This window comes from Phascolarctos cinereus, unplaced genomic scaffold (genome assembly GCF_003287225.1).
Source record: "Phascolarctos cinereus isolate Bilbo 61053 unplaced genomic scaffold, phaCin_HiC Scaffold_1;HRSCAF=81, whole genome shotgun sequence".
In the NCBI taxonomy this organism is placed as follows: Eukaryota; Metazoa; Chordata; class Mammalia; order Diprotodontia; family Phascolarctidae; genus Phascolarctos; species Phascolarctos cinereus.
Genome location: NW_027555514.1, coordinates 79,611,624 through 79,633,909, shown reverse-complemented (window position 1 = coordinate 79,633,909; position 22,286 = coordinate 79,611,624). Strand labels below are relative to the sequence as shown.

Here is a 22,286-nt window from a genome sequence, read left to right as displayed (position 1 = left end):
TCTCCTTTTTTTCTTTTTAAAAATTCTCTTGTCCTACAGCACCCCTGCCCATCTCTATAACAAACACTGGGTCTGCAATCACATCTTCCAGTTCTTTCGGTGTCCTGGAATACGGTTCATCTGGGCCTAGTAACTTAAGCTCATTAAGGGCAGTCAGATGCTGTTTTACTAATTTCCCTACTTATGGAGTATCATCTCCCTTATTAGTAGCAATTTCTGTTTTGTCCTTTCTGTTCCAAAGATCATGCTTCTTGGCAAAGAAAGCAGAAGCAAAATGGGAGTTGAACGATTAATTCTCCCTTCTCTCTGTAGTCCATTATCATTATCCCATCCATTCCAAGTAGGGGGTCTTTTTTTTTCAATACAGGTAAAGAAAAATTTTTTTTTTTTGCTAGTCCCAGGTCATTCTGGACTTTGACACTCCTGATATTATTACAGAACTCTGATATGCTTTTACATTCATCCTCCATTTTCCCCCTTCCTTCTTCCTTCTATAAACTGTCACTTGAAAATTTTAGCTGGCTAATGAGTTCTTTGAACTCACTCATTTGTTTCTTCAGACAGTTGTCTCTTCAGACAACTACCCATTTTCTAACTCATTGGAATTCTTCATCTTCTATCATCAGAATTTCATTATTGAGAGTTCTTTATCCATCGTGACTCCCCTGTCGAATATTTTTGGCCATGGGATCCTACCTATCTTTTGTCTGAACCCTTTGAAATTTGCCATCACAAAATCTAGAATGCGCATCACACTTGGCCTGTTTCATTTCTTTTTCTGTCACAGGTTTTAAGAGGGAGTGATTACTTTCCCCAAAGTTTCCTTCAGTTCAGCTCCAGCAGCTACTTTCTCGTTTGGGCAAGGATTAGATCAATAGTAGACATGCCCTTTTGTTTGTTCTTCTCTTTTCGCGAGGATGAAATTATCTTAAGCTGATCAAGGAGTAGTTATATGTTTCAGTAGCTATCTGGATAATGGTGATACTTGATCACTGTAGTATCATGCCTCTATGCCAGACATGATCTATTTCCCAAAGTCCTTACCTATTTCTTTTTTCCTTGAAGATGGTTTAAAATATATTTCAGTAACGACATTGCTTTTATTAGCACTTCTATTGACCTTCGTGAAAATGCTTTTTACTGTGTTTTCCCCCTTATCATTCCCGGATTTACTCATAGAAGCAGACTTTGTTAATAAACAGTGTTACTGCCATTGCCACCCCCTCTCCGACTACCAGACTTCTCCTTATGCTGATCCTATTACTTTTGGGGGTCTTTTTTTATGAGTATGTCTTTTTTAAAATTCATTTTGAACTTAAGTACACAAAGACAAAAAAAGAGAACATGTCCATATCCATAGTGCAGAATAAAAAAGGATTCACTATAAAACCATAAATTAACATTTCATACTATTTTTAAAAAAACTATATAAGTACTACACATCATTTTCAAAGCTACTCTGCTTTCTGTGCTTCCTTCTAAATTTTCTTTTATTCTCTGCTGTGCACTTTTTATATTTTTCCCTCCTTCTCCACCCTAAAGATGGCTACCATTAGATGCAAATATTTGTGTGTGTATGTGTGTGTGTGTGTGTGTACATATATATATATATATATATATATATATGTATATATGTATATAAAACCCAATTATACATACTTATATTTATCAGTTCTTTCTCTGGAGGCAGATAGCATCTTCCTTCATAAGTCTTTTCTAGTTGATTTGAGTATTTATAATACTCAAAATAACTTGTTTTATAAATAAAGTTGTTCCTCAAACAATATTGCTGTTATTGTATACAACATTCCCTTGATCCTGCTTATTTCACTCTTCATCATTTCGTACAAGTCTTTCCGTATTTTTCTAAAATCAACATGCTCATCATTTCTTATAGCACAGTATTCTTTTGAAATAAACGATGTAAGCTATTCTGGAGTCAAGTATCAATCATGGATCTCATACCACCAGGTCTCAGTGATATCTATGAAGTTAATCACATTTTCTTTTTGGATTTAGGATACCTAGTTCAACTTGTTTGTTATGATACTTTATGCATTTGCAAATGTATATCTGAGACTAGAGGTTGTTTTTGTTTTTGTTTTTTTTTATGGGTCCTTTGTTGCATTATGTCTTCTATAAAAATGTGAGTCTCTACTACCATTCTTAATGTATTGTGGCTGTATCTTTGGTTATTTGGCTTGCATATATGAAAGCAGTTTTATGTTTGTTTCTTTTCAGCTAAATGCCTTTTGAATTAGATATACAAGGCTCCAGGAGAATACATTCTTACCAGCTCCAGTTAGTTTCATTCCATATCTGGCCAAGAGCCCATCATTTCAGTATTTAAAGATGTCCCTCAGAAATCCAAATCCTATTTTGCCCAGCTATATGCCAGTAAATCTGACAATCTTAGTGAAATGGATGAATATTTACAAAAATGTAAATTGTCCAGATTAACGGAAGAGGAAATAAAATACTTAACTCTGTTTCAGAAAAAGAAATTGAACAAGCCTAAGAAAAAATCTCCAGGGCCAGGAGAATTTACTAGTGAATTCTATCAAATATTTTAAGAACAACTAATTCCAATATTACATAAACTATTTGGGAAAATGAGCGAAGAAGGAGCCCTACCAAATTATTTTTATGATACAAATATAGTACTGATACCTAACTTGGAAGAGTCAAAAGAAAGAAAATTATAGACCAATTTCTTTAATGAATATAGATGCAAATTTTAAAAAAATAATTAGTTTATTTTTAGTTTTCAACATTCACTTCCGTAAGTTTTTGAGTTTTAAATTTTCTCCTCTTCTCTTCCCCCACCCCAAGGGTGTGCAATCTGATATAGGCTCTACTTATACATTCGTATTAAGCATATCTTCCCATTAGTCATGATGTAAAGAACAATTAAAACTAATGGGAGGAACCATGAGAATGAAACAATAAAAAAAAGCAGCAAAGGAAAAGGAGAGCAAATAGTATGCTTCCATCTGCATTCAGACTCCATAGTTCTTTCTCTGGATATGGATAGCATTTTCCAGCGTGCGTCTTTTGGAGTTGTCTTAGATCTGACAAGAAGACATTGCTGACAAGAACGAATAGACTCAAAATTTTTAAATAAAATGTTAGCAAAGAAATTACAGCAACTTATCTCAAAAATAATACATTATGATCAGGTGGGATTTATACCAGGAATGCAAGGCTGGTTCAATATTAGAAAAACCATCAGCATAATTGACCATACGAATAACAAAACTAACACAAATCATATAATTATCTCAATAGATGCAGAAAAAGCTTTTGATAAAATACAACAGCCATTCCTATTAAAAACACTAGAGAGCATAGAATAAATGGAGTCTTCCTTAAAATGATAGGTAGCATCCATCTAAAACCATCAGAAAGCATATATAATGGGAATAAGAGAGAAACATTTCCAGTAAGATTGTGGGTGCAACAAAAATATCCTTTATCACCAATGTTATTCAATATTGTACTAGAAATGTTAGCTTTAGCAATAAGAAAAGAAAAAGAAATTGAAGGAATTAGAATAGGCAAAGAAGAAATAAAGCTATCATTCTTGGCAGATGATATGATGATATACTTAGAGAATCAAGTAAAAAGTTGCTTGAAATAATAAACAAATTTAGCAAAGTTGCAGGACATAAAATAAACCCACATAAATCATTGCCATTTCTATGTATTACTAACAAAGCCCAACAGCAAGAAATAGAAAGAGAAATTCCATTTAAAGTTACTGTAGATATTATAAAATATTTAGGAGTCTACCTACCAAAACAAACCCAGCAAGTATATGAACACAATTACAAAACACTTTTCACACAAATAAAGTCAGATTTAAATAATTGGAAAAATATCAGTTGCTCATGGGTAGGCCGAGCTAATATAATAAAAGTGACAATTCTACCTAAATTAATTATTCAGTGCCATACCAATCAAACTTCCAAAAATTATTTTATAGAGCTAGAAAAAATAATAAAATTCATCTGGAAGAACAAAAGGTCCAGAATATCAAGGGAATTAATGAAAAGAAATTCAAGGGAAGGTGGCCTGGTCGTATCAGATCTTGAATTGTATCATAAAGCAGCAATCATCAAAACTACTTGGTACTGGCTAAGAAACAGAGTGGTGGATCAGGTCAATGACCATAGTAATATACTGTTTGATAAATCCAAAGACTCCAGCTTCTGGGATAAGAACTCACTATTTAACAAAAACTGCTGGGAAAGCTGGAGAATAGTGTAGCAGAAACTGGGCATAGACCAATATCTTACACCCTATACCAAGATGGGGTCAAAATTAATGCAAGATTTAGATATAAAGGCTGATACTATAAGCAAACTAGGAGAGCAAGGGATAGTTTACCTGTCAGATCTATAGAGAAGGGAAGAATTTATGACCAAACAGGAGATGGAGATCATTGTGAGATGCAAAATGGATGATTTTGATTACATTAAATTGAGAAGTTTTTGCACAAACAAAACCAATGTGTCCAGGATTGGAAAGGAAGCAGAAAGCTGGGAAACAATTTTTATAGCCAGCATCTCTGATAAAGGCCTCATTTCTAAAATACATAGAGAACTGAGTCAAATTTATAAGAATGCAGGTCATTCCCCAATTGATAAATGGTCAGGGGATATGAACAGGCCATTTTCAGATGAAGAAATTAAAGCTATAGTCATATGAGAAAATGCTCTAAAATGCTCTATTGATTAGAGAAATGCAAATCAAAACAACTCTGAGGTACCTCATCACACCTATCAGATTGGCCAACATGACAGAACAGGAAAATGACAAATGTTGAGAAGATGTGGGAAAATTGGAACGCTAATACATTGTTGGTGGAGTTGTGAACTGATCTAACCATTCTGGAGAACAATTTGAAACTATGCCCGAAGAGCTATAAAACTGGCATACCCTTTGACCCAGCAATACCACTCCTAGGTCTATATCCCAAAGAGAACATAAAAAATGGGAAAAGGACTCACATGCACAAAAATATTTATAGCAGCTCTTTTTGTGGTGGCCAAGAATTGGAAATTGAGGGGATTCCCATCAACTGGGGAATGGCTGAGCAAGTTGTGGTATATGAATGTAATGGAATACTATTGTGCTATAAGAAATGATGAGCAGGTAGACTTCAGAAAAGCCTAGAAACACTTGTATGGACTGATGCTGAGTGAAGTGAGCAGAACCAGGAGAACGTTGTACACGGTAACAGCCATATTGTGTGATGACTGACTTTCGTAGACTTGGCTCTTTTCAGCAATGCAAGGATCTAAGACAACACCAAAAAACTCACGATGGAAAATACTGTCCACATCCAGAAAAGTCACTAGGGAGTCTGAATGCAGATCAGAGCATACCATTTGCTCTCTTTTTGTTTGTTTGTTGTTGTTGTTGTTTGGTTTCTCCCTTGTGATTCCTCCCATTGGTTCTAATTCTTCTTTACAACATGACTAATGTGAAAAAAAAAAGAAATCCAAATCCTATCCTCAGATACCATCTTAATCAAGTTTTTATTTCCCCAATATGTCTTTCTTTGTGCAGTCCTTGCCTTTTTTTTCAGCAGCAATAATGGAAATACTGCCTGTGCCTCTAAGGTCTTCAACTTCTTTCCCCAGACCACACTGTCTTTAGAAATGCTTTCTAGATTCCTTCTTGCAATATCATTTGTGCCCAAGAGGATCACTAGAAATGGTCAGGAATTATCCTGCTTAGCAAGTCTTGGGAAATTTTCTGTTATGTTTTGGATATGTGCTCTAGGAAGAGAGCAGACCTCTCTATTTTTGTTATTAGATCAACAAATAGCTGTGTCCCGACCCCTCAGTTAGGAATCCCCGAGTATCACTGCTCATCTTTTCTTCCTCTTTTTTGATAATCTCTAACTTGACAACACCTATGATTATAGGTCATAAATCTTTGGAGAAAGTGAAACTGTTTCATCTTCAGAGAATCTAGGAATAGACTCCATCAGGAGAAATTTCCTCTCCCTCTTCACCCAGCCCCCCAAACTTAGAGAGGGGAGAGGTGTTCTTTGTGCTCCTTTATCTTCTGTTCAGGAAGAAGATCAGCCTGTACTTTGAGCACAGATAAGTACCATGGCAGAAATGCAAGTGTTACACACGGTATGCAGGTCACTGCTAAATATTCTCTTTCTCCATGTTTCCTGGAAGTGAGAGCCTCAGATCATTTTAATTTTTGCTACTAACTACCATGGGAAACACAGACCCCTATGTGTTCTAACTCCTTGGCCCTAGTTTACCTCCCTGATTCATGGAAACTCCTCTAAACGTTGTTTTTCTTCTAGACTGATCTCCTTTGTATGACTCAAGCATAACACCTCCCTGCAGTGGAACTGTCAGTATCTTCTGAGCTGACCTGAACCAATCTTGCTGTTCTATGGGATGAGTGGCATTTCCATAAATAGAGATGGAGAGGAAGTCATGAGTAAAGGTATGGAGGTGGAAGAGCTATATATGGGAAATGATAAGTAGTCTAGTTTGACTGGAATATAGAGTACTTAAAGCATAAAAGAAGAAGATAAAACCAGAAAAAGGGTGACAAACTATGGAAAGCCTTGAATGCCAGGTTAAGGAGTTTAGATTTTATTTGGCAGGCAATAGGGAAGCTACTAAAGCTCTTGAGCAAAGGAGTAATGTGATCATACCTGTGTATAAGGAACATTTTCAACCTCTCCTTCCAAGATAATAATAGTTCACATTTATATAGAGCTTTGGGCAACTAGGTAGCACAGAGGATAGAGTGCTGGGCCTGGAGAGAGGGAGACATCTTTGTGAATTCAAATCCAGCCTCAGACACTTAGTAGCTGTGTGACCCTGGGCAAGTCACTCAACCCTGTTTGCCTCGGTTCCTCATACATAAAATGAGCTGGAGAAGGAAATGGCAAACCATTCCAGTGTCCTTGCCAAGAAAACCCCAAATGGGGCCACAAAGGATTGGACATGACTGAAATGACAACAAATAAAAGAGCTTACAATGTACTTTCTTTAAAATGACTCTGTGAAGTAGGTAGTACAAATCTTTTTATTTTGCGTACAAGTGAATAGACTTGGAGAAGGTAAGTGATTAACCACCATAATAATTCCCCTGTTCAAAAACTTCTGTGGCTCCCTACTGCCTCAAGTGTAGGATAAAATGCACTCCTCTACTTGGCATTTAAAGCTCTGCCTCATCTTTCCAGACTTATTTCACTTTCACCTCCCACACAATCTGCATTCTAATCACACTAGCCTACTTGTTGGCCTACATTCCATCTCCCACTACCACATCTTTGTTTGGGCAACTTGTTTCCCTGCCTGTAATGTTCTGGTCCCTCACCTCTTCCTTCTTGAATCAGCTCAAGTAGGACCTCTTTATCTGTAGGTTTTCCTGGTCTATCCACGTTATAACAGCCCCCCATTACTTTTGTATTATTACTTTGGGCTTACTTTTGCACTTACTTGTCTATGTACCTGTTATCCCCTGGCCTTCCTTTCCCCACTGTAGATGTTAAGCTCTTTGAGGGCAGGGACGATGGGTCTCTTTATCCTCAGGAGCTAACACAGCGAAGGACTTCTTGTAGTCAATAAATGTTTGTTGAATTGAATCCAGTCTTGGTGTATGCTCGTGAAAGATCTGTTCAGAGTGTGAATAGAGAGTGATGTGAGAGCTGACGTGTGAATTGACTTGGCAACTGATTAGAGGTGGGAGGGGAGACAGAGGGAGAAGGAAAAGGCGATGACAACACAAAAATTTCAAACATGAATAACTGAATGAATGGTGCCTTCTATCAGTGGAAATAGTAAGGCGAACATAAGATGCTGGCTTAATGCTCAGGTGGAGTAACCCAGTCCAGATGAGAACACTTGGGAGCACAGAAGAGGGGGGCTGAGCTAATGCAATGGCAGCTTGAACTTTGTTTTTACTTTGCTGCCCTTTCTCCTTTAGAGAAATTCATATCATGAGATTCCTGCCATTGAGAGGTGAGAATCTGGAATAGGGTGGTTGTTAGGGATCTGTAAGGATGTAGAGGGCCACAGACGGTTCACGAGATCTCACTGAAGGGCTGAGGCCCCTCTCGGGTGTTGGTCTGAGAGCAAGGTTGCCTGGTTCGGTGTTCCGTCTTATGCATCCTTAACTTCCCTAATTATTCATTAGTCATTAACAGTATATTTGTGATTGGTGGTAGGTAAGTGCACGGACTGTGCATGCACTGTCCTTGAGCACAGCATGGGTTATACGTCATTGTAACATGAGACCGAGTTCTTGTTATTTTACTATATAAGTGACTGCTTTGCTAAAAATAAACAGAGTTGCTGCCATCTTGTCTCCTGCCTCATCACTGCGCGTCTCGGAGGGGAAAGATCAAGCTGGACTTGAATCTTTCAGGAGAGCTTCCAAAGTGAGCTCATAGCCCATTGGGCTGGTCGCGACAGGTGGGGAAAGAGGAGAGCAGGCTTAAGCAGCAGTGGGCTAAAGAGAAAGAGAAGGGAAATGGTGAGCCAAGGTCACAGGGATAGTTAGGGGGTATTACTGTTACTGACTTCCTTCCACTTAGGTTGGATGGCCATTTCCTCCACACTCTGTAGCTCTCTCTGTCTTTCACCAAACTACTTCCCAGTGTACATGTGCCCATAAAAATCATTAAGAATACCAGAACATTAAAGGTGGAATGCCCTTTACCCAGGCTTAAATCCCAGTTTTGTTACTTGGGCAACTCATTTAATCTCTACAGGAATCAGTTTCCTCACCTGTAAAATGTAGTTAGACCTATAATATCTATTATAGCTCTATATCGATGATCCTACATCTAATTTGCCACAAGCCTTACTGATATGATCAGCCACATTTTTATGCATGGCTATATTTATAGAAAATGTATTTCATAGAATTATGAAAGGCACCTTGGAGGTTAACTGGTTCAGCTCTTTAATTTTACAGATGGAGGAACCAAGGCCCAACCAAACAGGTTAATAACTTGGCCACAGTGATACATACTAAGTACCAGAACCAGAATTTGAGCCCAGGTTCTCTGACTCTAAATCCAGCCTTCTTTCCACAGTGCCATGCTGAGACCATGTCTATCACACTACAGAAGCAGAAATGGAAGCCCCGAGAATGGAAACAAGCGTCCTCCCCTTATATAAGTATAAGCAGCAAAGCTGGGATTCTAACATAGGACCTGTGCCCAGGTTCTTTCTACTCCCTCACGAGCCATAGAATTGATAGAATCTGGAGACTGCTTCTGATGATGCTGTATGACTGCAAACCACGGTACCCTCAGTTATCTGAAGAATTAAAGTTAGGAATCGTCTGAAGAGTAATGAAAAACTGCATGCTCCATTGTACCCACCTACTGACAAAAGATCTAAAAAGCCGAGGATTTGTGGGAGGTCAAGGACAAAAATCACATAGTATCAGAATTCATGAATTGCCCTATTGAAAGGGAGCATCCATATTACTGTGATCACAGATCCAACGAAGTAAGTATATAGAGAAAAATCCAGTTTCCCTAGATTGTAGAGGAGAAGTAGGTGATTAGGGTGCAAAGGCAGGCTAGAGTTTATGGAAGAACTTGAATGTCAGGATGAAGAGGCTGGTAGGCTTTATTCAGTAGGTAATGGGGAGCCATTGAAAATTGTTGAGTTCAGGGGAGAAGATAACATAAATCTCATTGAGGAGCACCTATTAGTCCACTGGGGCTTTATGTGTTCAGGACAATGTAGTTTTAGAGGTATCTCCCTATTTCCTACTGAGTAAAATACATTTTCATTTGCCTGATACTCGAAGCTCTCCAAAATATGAAACTATGCTGAGGTGATGAAAAAAATTCTGAGGGACATAGTTTCTGGGTAATTTAATCATTTTAATTTAATTTAATTACCCTTCAAAGAGTAGGCGTTTCTGAGGAGTGTCAATTAATTCTGATTGGATAACCCAATAGGAGGCGAGTGATATTAAAATAAGGGTCTTAGGGTATGTGACCTGTGTCACCCAAATGTTGGTCAAAAAGACAGCAATTTCCATATCATTTCTTAAAACAAAAGAGCAGATCTACATTTTCCCAGACCTGTCATTGTTGTTCAGTCGTGTCTGACTCGTCACGGTCCCTTTTGAGGTTTTCTTAGCAAAGATACTGGAGTGGTTTGTCATTTTCTTCTCCGACTTATTTTACAGATGAAGAAACTGAGGCAAACAAGGTTAAGTGGCTTGCCCAGGGTCACACACTAGTAAATTTCTGAGGCCATATTAAACTTGTGAAGATGAATTTTCCTGACTTCAGGCCTGGCATTCTATTCCCTACACCACCTAGACCTGTCAGAGCAAACACAATGAGCAGGAATGTACCTATTAGCCCAAACTTGGAATTTCTTTTACTGCATTTTTAGATCTTGGCCTGGGTACATCTTTAAGAGAGATTTTCCACACTGGCTGGTTTCTGGATGAAGAAGTAGAGAAGTGAAAAAAACCTTGGTCCTAATACAACAATTAGTTATAAAATATGAGAGAAATATTCATTTTTCACAACCCTAGATTTTGAACTTTACCTTGTATTATTCCTCTCACTCATTTTATACTCCAACAAAACTGGTCTACTTGCTGCCTGCCAAACACATCCTGTTTCCCTTTCTCTAAGCCCTCATTTACATAGTTCCCTGTGCCTGAAATGTCCTGCCTCCCTCTTGTTTCATATTGGAATTCCTGTCCACCCTTTAAAGCCTAACTCAGATGAAGTTTTCTATGATTCTCCCTGACAGCATTGACCTTTATCCTCAGATCTCACATACTAGTTTGTTTTATAACTCTCTGTTGTACTTCCTGTGCAATAAATAAATGTATGTTGACTGATTGCTATCATTAATTGCTAGTCATTAAAACTATCCGGTTTTGGTGCCTTATCATAAGTTCCATGAAGGCAAGTATGTGAAGTACATATCATACCTAGCACCCGGGATAATGTTCTTTATGCAGTAAATGGTTAACAAGTGTTTTGATAATGTTGAAGAAAGATGGAATGAGCATGGTATGTGTTGGAGAGAAGGAGGTTACCAGCTAGGCTGGAATAGAGAGCATATCAAAGCAGGTAGGTAAGGCAATGGGTAGAGAATAGATTGGGAGACCCGAGTTTAATCTTGTCTCAGACACTACTAGCTAAGTGTTCCTAGGAAAGCCACTTAACCTCTATCTACCTCAGTTTACTCATCTGTAAGATGGGGATGATAATAACAGCATCTACATCACAGGGTTGTTGTGAGGATCAAATGAGATAACATAAATATTGGCTGCTATTATTTTTAAATAATTGGAGACGATATTAGTAATATAGCTTGCAATCACATTGCAGAGGACCTTGAAGGAGAAGCTGAAGAGTTTAGATTTTATCCTTTATGCACCCATTGTAGTTTTTAAACATAGGAATACCATGACATAATCTGTGTCTTGAGATTCCTTAAAACTCTAAGGTATCCAAACATTCTTTGGGTTGAATGTACAGGACTCTACATCTTGTGTGTTCTATATAGAGTATGGATGGGAGAAGGAGAGAGACTCAAAGCAGAAGGACCCTTTAGCAGGCCATTAGAGCATCCAGATCTCAGGAAGAGAAAGGCTAGATTAAGAGAGCAGCAAGAAGAATGAGGAAGACATAAAAAAATTAAAAATATTTCAAAGGAAGAATCAACAGGAGTCAAGAACAGATTAGGTAAAGCAGAATAAGGGGAAATTAGGAGGGAGGTTAGTTTAGGAGAGAAGATTATATTCCTTTTAAGATCTGTTAAATAGCTGAACTTGGAGAGAAAGAACAGGTGGATGGGTGAAAGGTTAAAGCTAGACGTATATGTTTGGGATAGTAATTGGCACAGATTTGCTGAAGTGTGGAAAGGTTCACCAAAGGAGAGAGATCAGAGTGGAAGGCCTCAAGAAAAGAACTGATTCTTAGGGAGCATTCAGTTATCTGTAGGAGAAAGAAAAAGAGAAACCTGATAAAAAAAAATTTTTTTAAACCCTAGGAAGATCACCAGGATATCAAAGAATCAAAGCCAAGAAGAGAGAATGTTGAGAAAGAAGGTGTGTTCAGCAGTGTCTTTTGCTTTGGAGAGGTGTAGGAAAGTGAAGACAAAGAAACAGTCATTGTATTTTTCAAGAATGACATAAGTGTTGAACTTTGAGAAGGGCTTGAAGGAAGCCTGAACTGATGACCTTCATATCAGGCTAGCCTCCTCCACATGCTCAGGAAGTTAGCTAGCTCTTACTATGACAGTAAGCTGACATGTGAAGATTTTATTGGTTCAAAGTCATCTTTACAGGAGAGATAGTATGGTACCTGGAAAGGACTAGTCTACTTAGGAGTCAGAAGACCAGTATTTTAAGTCCTGACCGCTAACAACTGCATCACCCTTGCTAAGTTATTTAACCATTCCCAGTCAAAGAAGCTAACTATTCCCCTGACCATGGCATTCCATCTCCTATATCTTCCCAAATTGGAAATGCACTGCCCCTTCCCCTCTACCTCTTAGAATTTCCAGTTTCTTTCAAAGCTGAGGTGCAACCTTCTTCATTAAGCCTTTCCCTAATTTCCCCCAGCTATTGGTTCTCTCTGTCTCTGTATCTCTGTCTTTCTCTCCCCCTGCCCCTTCTTTCTCTTCTCCTCCCCTCTCTTGCTCTCTTTTTAATATGTTGTATCTACTCTATGTTTATGTGTGTATGTGTCATATCTTCCTAGTACAATATAATCTCAAAAACTGGGACTATTTTGTTTGTTGTCTTTTTTCCCCTAGCACCCAAAAAAGTGCCTTGCACACAATAAACAATAAATTTTGAGTAATCAAATTTAATAGGGGAGTGGTGATGAGGATCCAGTGCTAGGGCATGTGGTTGAACAGAAGAGCATAAAAAAGAGAGAAATACTGGCACTAAAACAAGGCCGTTACTAGCTCACGTACCTGAATGGACTTCCTTAGTGAGGCAGAGAAATCTAGGGAAAGGGGAGATAGTCAGACATTGACTGATCTGGAGAGAGAACTACACATCTATGAGTTCCCTCCAGAAAAGCATGTGACTTCTTTGGGAACCACATACATGGAAAAACTTGTGCTGATTGAAAACACAGAAGAAGCCGACAGAAGTTACTGAAGGACCGAGAAAGACCCATACTTTGTTGGAAAGGAAGAGGAGACCCTCCAAGTGGAAGATCTATCCAATATCCAGTCATGCTTTGGCGAAGCAATCACAATAGGAGGATCAGTCCCTTTTCTGGTACAGTGAGTCATGTGGACTGAATAGGTCCCAAGGTAAATTGGGATCTACCAGAAAATTGAAACTCTGCCTTGTGATACCAAATGCTGTCACAAGCCATCAGATGCCTGAGAAAGAGATGACATATGCGGAACACACATTGCCCTGACTGCCTCCCTGTTGGTCAGTGCTCTAGGAAACAAAGAGGGGGTCCACATCAGGAACATTTCTCCTTAGGAAACCCAGACAATGTAACAGCAACCTTTATATTGGTCCTGACAATAATCCAAAACACATTAAAGGCTCACATAAAGGCTTCCAAACTAAGTGTGGTATCTCTTGGCAAAGAATAGGAAAACTTTCTCTTTAATGTTCCAGAAAATGCCATTTCCTGCCCCCTCCATCAACATGCTGCCATGGCAACAGAGTAGTACAACCTGCTGGCAGCCAACTCCTCCACTGTCCCCAGCCAAAGTTCTTAGAAGCTAAGGATGGCCCAATCTACTGTTCCCTTTACCTACAGCACTGTCAACTTCTCCAATAACAATGGCTGTCTTCATAAGTGCTGTGTAAAGACAGTTTTAAGGCAAGGCAATAACTCAAGTCAATAAGCATTTATTAAGTGCTTATTATGTGCCAGACACTGTGCTTAGCACTGGGAAGATAAAGGGAAGCGAAAAGAAAGTCCTTGCCCTCAGGGAGCTTACATTCTAATGAGGGAAGATGATACAAAAAAGAAATTGAGAAGTGGTAGTAGTGGAGGAAAGGTACCCTGTACAGGTACTGTGGAAAAAGAAGTTGGGAGAGTCAGGAGCAGAGCTCAAAAAGGAATGCAGTGAGAACTTCATGAACTTATAGCACTTCCTGATGTACAAAGGCTTTCCTTCCAACAATCCTGTGAAGTGAGTAGTAGAAAAATACTCATTAGGGCAGCTGAGTTTGCATCAGGAAGAGTGCTCAACTTGGTTTCAGGAAGACCTGAGTTCAAACCTTGGCTCAGACACTTACTAGCTATCTGTGGGCAAGGTCAGTTAACCTCAGTCTGCCTCAGTTTCCTCATCTGTAAAACAGAGATAATAAGAGCACCTACCTCACAGGGTCATTGTGAGGATCAAAGGAGATAATGTGTCAAGTGCTTTGTGAAGCTTTTCTACCACTGAGGACTATAAAAATGCCCTTATTATTATTCCCACTTTATAGATGAGGACACTGTGTGGCTTGCCTAAGGTCAAAGAATGTCAGGCATGGGATTCCATCCCAGGGCTTCTAATTCCAAGTCCACTATACAACAATCGTCAAACAGCTCATTTGTAATCTACTCTAGAAAGCACAAAAAAAGCTAAATTGAAACTCCTATCATATTTTGTCTTAATGGAAGTATTAGTTTAAGGTGAGTTCTTGTTTTGTTACATAATATTTATTGCCTGATATGAACAACCTATTATATTTTATTCCATCTATTTTGAGAAATTATAGACAAATAGGGTGGATACATTGGATAAGAACCCTCAAAACTCATTCAGACTTAGATAAGAACTAAAAATGGAGTGGCACAGCTTTGGGCTCTGAAATCCTTTGATGTGCTTAGCTCTAGAAGTAAACTGATTTCAGAGTGAGTACAGAAAGCACTATCATAAGTATCCCCACTTGCCCTTCCTGTAAACATGGGGAAAAAGAGGTTTCGTTCAAGCATGGCGAACCATAGCACTACTCTGTTCAACAGCACAAATAGCCGGGGTCCTCTGACTGCTCTGTTTGAGAAAGTAATCCATGATCAACCCATACCCTGTCTCAGAGTCTCAGAATTACGTCATAATTGCTTGGATAATGTCATGTGTTGGGAGTGAAGGAGAGAATCACTTTTAATCTTTTTGAGATGACGCCTTAAAGTTTTGTTGCCCTGGAAAGTTTAAATATCAGAGGCTAAATCTGGATTTGTGTTTTAGTGAGCCCTGAATGAGTTACATCATGAAGTTGCCTGGTTTCACTTCCATGAAGTTCCAGGATAAGCTCATCACTTTTAAACTCATCACCATGCTGCTAACTCAAGCTTTGATTGACCCCATCTCCCTTAGCCTCTTCTCCCCTCTGATTGGAAGACTAGACGGTAAAGTAACCAAACCTCGCCCTAATACCTCTGTTTTTAGAGGGCAGACACTGTGCATCTGCTGCTGACAGCTCTACAGAAAATAATGCCCGTGCCCAGCACCCACTCTGGGTGTCCATGCCCTCCCACCCTCCTTCCATTTCTTATCTCCTTTTGTATGTTATCTTCTCCTTTAGATTGTAAGCTCCTTGAGGGCAGGGACTGTCTTTCTTTTTATTACTTGTATCCCCTGGGTTTAGCACAGTGCCTGACACACAGTAGGTGCTTATTAAATGTTTATTGGATTTAGACAGTTGGTTAGCTTGTTTTCCTTTGTATAAAAATCTCCCCCAAATGATAGAAAGTAGTATATTATAGTTACATATTTAATCTTTAAAATTGCAAGCAGAAACAAAAAGAAACTTAAGCCACTGGTGGTGAGACAAGAGGTTAGTAAAGGCTTAGGATCATAGATTAACAACTAGAGAATTGTTATGGGAATTTTTTATTTTCTTTTATTCTTTCTGCAACTTTTGGTTAATATTAACATTGTCTGACCAAAAACCTGTCCCATGGAATATAAAAATTACTTAAGAGCCTTAGGCATTCTATAGATAAGAAGCCAGAGGAAGAATCTCAACTGTCCCTGACTCCTTAGCTACATGTAAATCCTCCTCCTCAATCAGCCTATTTGTGAACCCTCTAAATAGAGTTTGATCTGTAACCTGACTTAGTTTACCTATGGAGTTTGTTTGATAAAGTTTGTTTCCTTAGGGGATGTATGAGATTTTGACTCTGTTTAAGTGAATTTGTTCAACTTTTATGACATTGCAGGAAATATGGGATTGTTGGATGTATCATCTCTAACTTCTGTGGCTTAAGAGGAAATGTACAAGATTGTAATATGTAAATTAATTTTTTCTATTAATCTGCTATAATTTTGCGTTATTACAAACCTGCTTAGAATCCTGATGTTTTCTCTGAGGCCTTACCTGTACTTGTACATAATAAAACCTAGATTTTTACCTCCACAATTTCTGTGCTGTGGTACATATATATTTAGCAGCAGTTACTCACCACATGAACTTAGAGAGGAGATATTTCTCCTCTAACAGAATCTAGGGGTCTCTAGTATAACTCCCACATTTCTTAGATGAGGAAACAGGCCACAGAGAGATTATATAACATGTTCAAGGTCACAGAAGTAGTAAATGGCAGATGTGAATCCGGGATCTCTGACCCCAGATTCTGTGCTGTTTCTACTATACCCCTCTGTCTGCTTTTAAATTTGTATTGTATTATGGAACATTGCAAAAAAGTTTGGCCCTGTAAGGGAAACCTGATTCTTACAAACAGGTGTCCAAGTTCACAGAAAATTTTATTTTTGTGCTCTTTGACAAGGCCTATCTGTTTGCAGATGATGGATAGGACCTAGAATTGAAGAGGAGGAGGGGAATGTATTGGATTGACTTTTGGAAACTGCAAAATTATTTGAATGACCCAAAACATTTCTTTGAAACAAAGGCGCACATTTTAAATACCAAGCTTCCTAGTGATATTTTATGTTTGTTATGGAACAATACATCTTCTAAAGAACTGAAACAGAAAGGCATATGGGCCTTTTAAGGATATGTTTCTACATACAGAGATTATTATTTACAGTACTGTATTATATGGTTAAAGAGTTTAGCTGAAATGAAGTTAAAGAAGATGGATAATGAAATAGATCTCCCTCCCATAGAAGGAGGTGGAGGACTACTGTTAGGTGCCTGACAGTAACATATTTTGAGAGATGCAATCACTGCATCATTTGGTTTTGCTTAATTGCTTTTCTTAATTGCTTTCTAAATATTGTAGAAAAGGGCTAGACACGTTTTTATCCCATCTTCCTCCACCCCCCACCCTGATCCCCAAGCCACAACTAAAAGGTCCAAGTGAATGGAATGCAGGTCCAGATAGCAGCCTATCTCACAATTTGGTTAATCTACTATATTATTTATTACACAAGTAGCACCAAAGTATCTACCACCTGCACAAAGACAAAACAAAACAAAACCACCTACTTGAGATGAGCTTCCACCATTTGCATTTGACCTTTCTGCCACTTCTTGAAGTATTACTAGTAACCTAATAACAAATTCTTGTTGAATTGAATGGAACCAAGTTGGCCTATGATTTTATTCAGAAGTGAGCCTGATTTTTCTAGAAAGGCATTATGGTATAGTGAGAAGCATGCTGGACCTCAAGTCCTGGGAGTAAGCAGAGAGCTAGGCTTGAGTCCCACATCTAGTACTTATTAGCTATTTGGCTCTGGGTAAGTCACTCTGAACCTAATTTTCCTCATCTGTAAAGTAGGGATAATAATATTTGTGATATCTATCTTACATGAGAGTTGTAGAAACCAAATGAGATGTTAAGTTTTAAAGCATTCTATGTATATCAGCTCTCATGATTATGTGAATTTGTTGTGCCAATCCAAATCCCTATTTTCCTATCTAGAAAGAATTTTATGAGCTTAATCCCCACATACTTCAAGGGCATCCTGGATGAGGATACGACAGGCAGATTTTCACAAGTCATTCAACAGGAGATCACAAAGGACTAAAAGTTGTAGAGAATACACAATTTATTATTATTATTTGTTGACCAAAAAAATATTTGATTCAGTAGAACGAAATGCTGCTATAAATATTTCCATCTAACCAAGTGTCTCACACACATGTATAAGATTTCTTAATAGACATCATTTAAAACTTTAATTCAAGAGGTGAGTTTTGCCATATGCTCCTGTAAGCAGATGACGTTGTAGTGGTTGAACCAAGCTCTGGAACGTTACCTCCTGGATGAGATACTTAATCACATAAAAGAATTTTGTCTAAATATACACACAGGTAAAACCAAGGGGATAAAGAATGCTTATTGTTCAGGTTCTGAAATTCAGTTAGGTTGACTACATATACTTATGGATCACATTCTGGTCCTGGAATCAGGAAGACCTGAGTTCAAATGTGGCTTCAAACACTTACTTGCTAGTTGTATGACCCTAGGCAGGTTACTTAACCTCTGTTTGTCTCTGTTTCCTCAACTACAAAATAGGGGTGATAACAGCATCTACCTTGCAGGGTTACTATAAGGATCAAATGAGATAATATTGGTAAAGTGCTTAGCACAGTGCCTGAAACATAGTAGGCACTATACAAAAACGCTTATTCTCTTCCCTTCCTTTTCCCCCTTCCCCTTCATCTATTAGTACAGATATAGATACAGATTTTGGACAAACACTGCAAACAAATAATGGATTGGACCCAGCATTGAAGAGGAAGAGGGGGATGTATTGGATTGACTTTTGGAAATGGCAAAATTATTAGAATAACCAAAAACACCTCTTTGAAACAAAGGCACACATTTTTAACAGCAAATTTCTTAGTGATATTTTCCGTCTATTAGTCATGAAACAAAACATCTTCTAAAGAACTGAAATCAAAAATAACTCAAAGAACAATGGAGAGGAACATGGTGCTTGTGAGCAGGCTACAAACACGTTGCAAACAAGGTAGTATGTAGAAGAAACAAAGTAAAGGGTGTCATTCAAGATATGTGTGGGCAAAAAAGAAGATGGGTTCATTATATGGTGAGAGTGAATGGATAATGGATAACCAATGCATTCCCGTGGCTATTCTTTTGATTTTAAGAGAAAGCAAGGATCGATCCCAATGTTTTGGGTGAACTCCCAGAAAGGAAATGGAAAATAGTTGCACTGGATGGAGTTAGGTATGGATAGGTTATGATCTTCATTTTGGGAAAGACTGCCCATATCAGTGAGATCATATATCCATCTGAATTTGTCTATTGTTATCTGAAATTAGTCTTTCTCCACATTTATCTTTTCATTTAATTCACCATTTTCCTCATTTTCTTATATTTTGTTTCTTCTCAGAGGCAGTTGTAAAGTAGTGGAAAAGACACTGGACCAGCAGTGAGGAGACCTGGGTTCTGATTCTGGATGCAACTAACAATCCATGCGATTTTTAGCAAATCTTTTAACTTTAATGTTCTTTGATTTCCTTATCTAAAAAATGTAGGGGTTAAGCTAGACAATTTCTAAGATCTCCTTCAGAACTTGTATTCTATAATTCTATGGAACTGCTATTTAGTTTTTTTAGAGTGGCTTGGGCTCTTTGGTGAAATGGAACTATAAAAAAAAATTTTTAACAGCTTAATTTTTTTTGTAGACCAGACCTGTATTTTCATTGCTAGAAAGAATTCCTAATGAGGAAGCACATTCTCTCAAAGCAGATCTGTCTATGCTCTGAAACTTACGGTCTTGCACTTAGTAGCTGTTTGACCCTTGGCAAGTCACTTAACCCTAACTGCCTCAAAAAAGAAAAGAAAAGGAAAGAAAAGAAAAGAAAAGAAAAGAAAAGAAAAGAAAAGAAAAGAAAAGAAAAGAAAAGAAAAGAAAAGAAAAGAAAGAAAAGAAAAGAAAGAAAGAAAGAAAGAAACTTCTGGTCTTAGAGATTTGCCATAGCTACTGAGAAGATGACCAACTTACCTAAGGTCACATAGCCCAATGGTGTCAGAGGTGGGATTTATTGACTCCAAGTGGGCTCTCTACCATTATATCTTATTTCCTCCCAGTTGTCCCAAGACATTTGTACAATACTAGAATAAACTAAAGGAAGATGGAAAATATTTATTATTTAACTTATGAGGAATAATTAATATCCTAAAAATAGCAGCCTTGTTATGTGTTAGATAATTTTGAAGATATTTCTTAAATCTGAGCAGTAGAGAAAATGAATAACAATCAGATGAGAAAAGTCCTAAAGCAGGATTATTACCAGTCACCCTGTTTCTTCCTGTAGTCCATTAGCCAAAGAACTTAAGCAAGATATATTAACTGGGTGATCCTGACATTCTTTCCAGGTTTATGCAATTTCAAGATTTTTTTTTCTTGCAAAGACATTCTAAAGTCAAGAGGCCTGACAGCAACTACTTTATTTAAAGAGACAGTTCTGAAATTAATTTAATGATAGACTGTTTGGGGACTTGAAATATATTGATAGAACCCATTAATTCAGGTCCAAGAGTGCCTGAGAATATGTAATATTTCTAGGATAAAGGGGAGATTAAGGACATTTTAAAAAAATAAGAGAAGACTAATACATGTCACAAGCACATACAACTTTGTATTTTATATTTTAAAGGAAAAATATTACTTTCTTCAAATGTTTCTAATAGCACTTCTACTCACATTGTATTCTGCAGAATACAATGTTAGAATCTTTTTTTTTTTGGCAATTAGGGTTAAATGACTTGCCCAGGGTCACACAGCTAGTAAATGTGAAGTATTTGGTCTGAGGCCAGATTTGAACTCAGGTCCTCCTGACTTCAGGGCCAGTGCTCTATCCACTGCACCACCTAGCTGCCCCTTGATGTTGAAATCATAAGGAGTTTTTCAGAAGGTGTCCCTCTCAACTAATTTGTAGAAAAGTCCATATTTATCCCCTTTCCAGCTTTATGGTATAAGAAACTTTACAGGCTTTTGTGGGCTTACTCCCCTCCTCCCACTCATACTTATGAGTCAAGTTCTTGAGGCTCAGCTGCTTACATTTTCCCTCAGAGTTCTAGAGGGTATCCTTAAGGGTATCTTCTTTAGTATGATAGCTCATGAGCCCCCATTAGTGTGCTCCCCATGATTATTTATAGATATCACTCAGCCTGAATAAATTCATTTTTCAAAAAGTCTTTACTAAAATGGTAAAGTAACAACATCTGGTACAGGACATTCCCTTTTTCTACCTCTCTCTCCAAAATAAGTCCATACTAAATCCAGGGGGAAGTGGCCTTATGCTAGAGAATGGGGTGTAACAAAGGGGGAACTCATGGAAACTGTAATTACTTTACTGGAGTTCTCAATATGTTCCCCTTAGGTATGGAGTAACTTTTTTGCTAGCCTCTTCGTAGGATTTTGAATCTTCATTCCTCATCTTGTGCAGTCTGGCCTTGACCCCTGTTAAGATATTGCCTTTAGCTGTCTGGGAATGTGGGCAAGACGCTGATGAGAAGATTAAAGGTTCAAAATCATCCAGACCCTTGAAAGCTCCCAATATTCTCCTCTGACCAGTGTGGGGAGGAGTCTGAGGCCAAGGCTGAAGTGTGCCCCAAGTGGTTTCTTCTTTGGGGTTTGGCGGGAACTCTCTCTCCTGGCTTGAATCCCTAATTCTGACTAGCTCAGTGGTTTTATATAGGCTTGAGAAGACACAAGTAAGTCCCAGTCCAAAAAGACTACTCCCACTCAAGTTAGTGTACAGGCCTTGTTTACACATAGTCAGAACTGAGATGTGTTTTCACCTGATAAATGTATCAGGACTAAGTGGAGTGGGAGTTTTTGACCCCACCCTTACATGTACAGAGACAGGAAATGAGACATTAAACATCACTCTCTTTTTTTTACTATAGTCTTGGGGGGGGAGGGGAACCGCTTCCTTGTATTCACCTTTTAATCCTAAGTGGTAGGACAGAAGTTGGGATTCAGACCTGTAAAGCACGTTATCTGAGGTGATACAGAGTCCAATTCATGCATGTAGGTTGGATCACAGGCTCTCCCCTTTGGATACTAATGGAACCTTTTGATGTTTCCAGTTCTTATCTCTGAAGAAGGGACGTGGACAATTGGACTATTATAAGGAAAGTCAATATAAAAATACAGAATGTATTGCATATTAAATACAAAATTTCTTAGTATAAAAAAGAGGAAGACAACTGTGTGTATGCATGCCCCCCCTCACAGAGAGAGAGAGAGAAAATAAGACTAGCTACCCACTAAAAGAGCATAAGAATTCTCAGAAAGCATGAACATAACAGGATCTACAGCCTCTGAACCTGGCAGGGGGCTGGCATTAAAGGGTGACCACAGCATCATGCAATGGGAAAAGCA

At 38.2% G+C, this 22,286-nt stretch overlaps 1 protein-coding gene and 1 long non-coding RNA gene across 2 annotated transcripts in view; one reads left to right on the top strand and one right to left on the bottom strand.

Moving 5' to 3' along the window:
* LARP4B (La ribonucleoprotein 4B) overlaps positions 1-22,286 on the bottom strand; it is a 216,967-nt gene that overhangs the window by 163,941 nt on the left and 30,740 nt on the right. The gene's annotated exons all lie outside the window — the stretch shown is intronic.
* Positions 1,665-10,871, top strand: LOC110211219 (uncharacterized). Its single transcript, XR_002325311.2, has 2 exons — positions 1,665-6,480; positions 9,089-10,871. It is a non-coding gene; the product is annotated as an uncharacterized LOC110211219 (long non-coding RNA).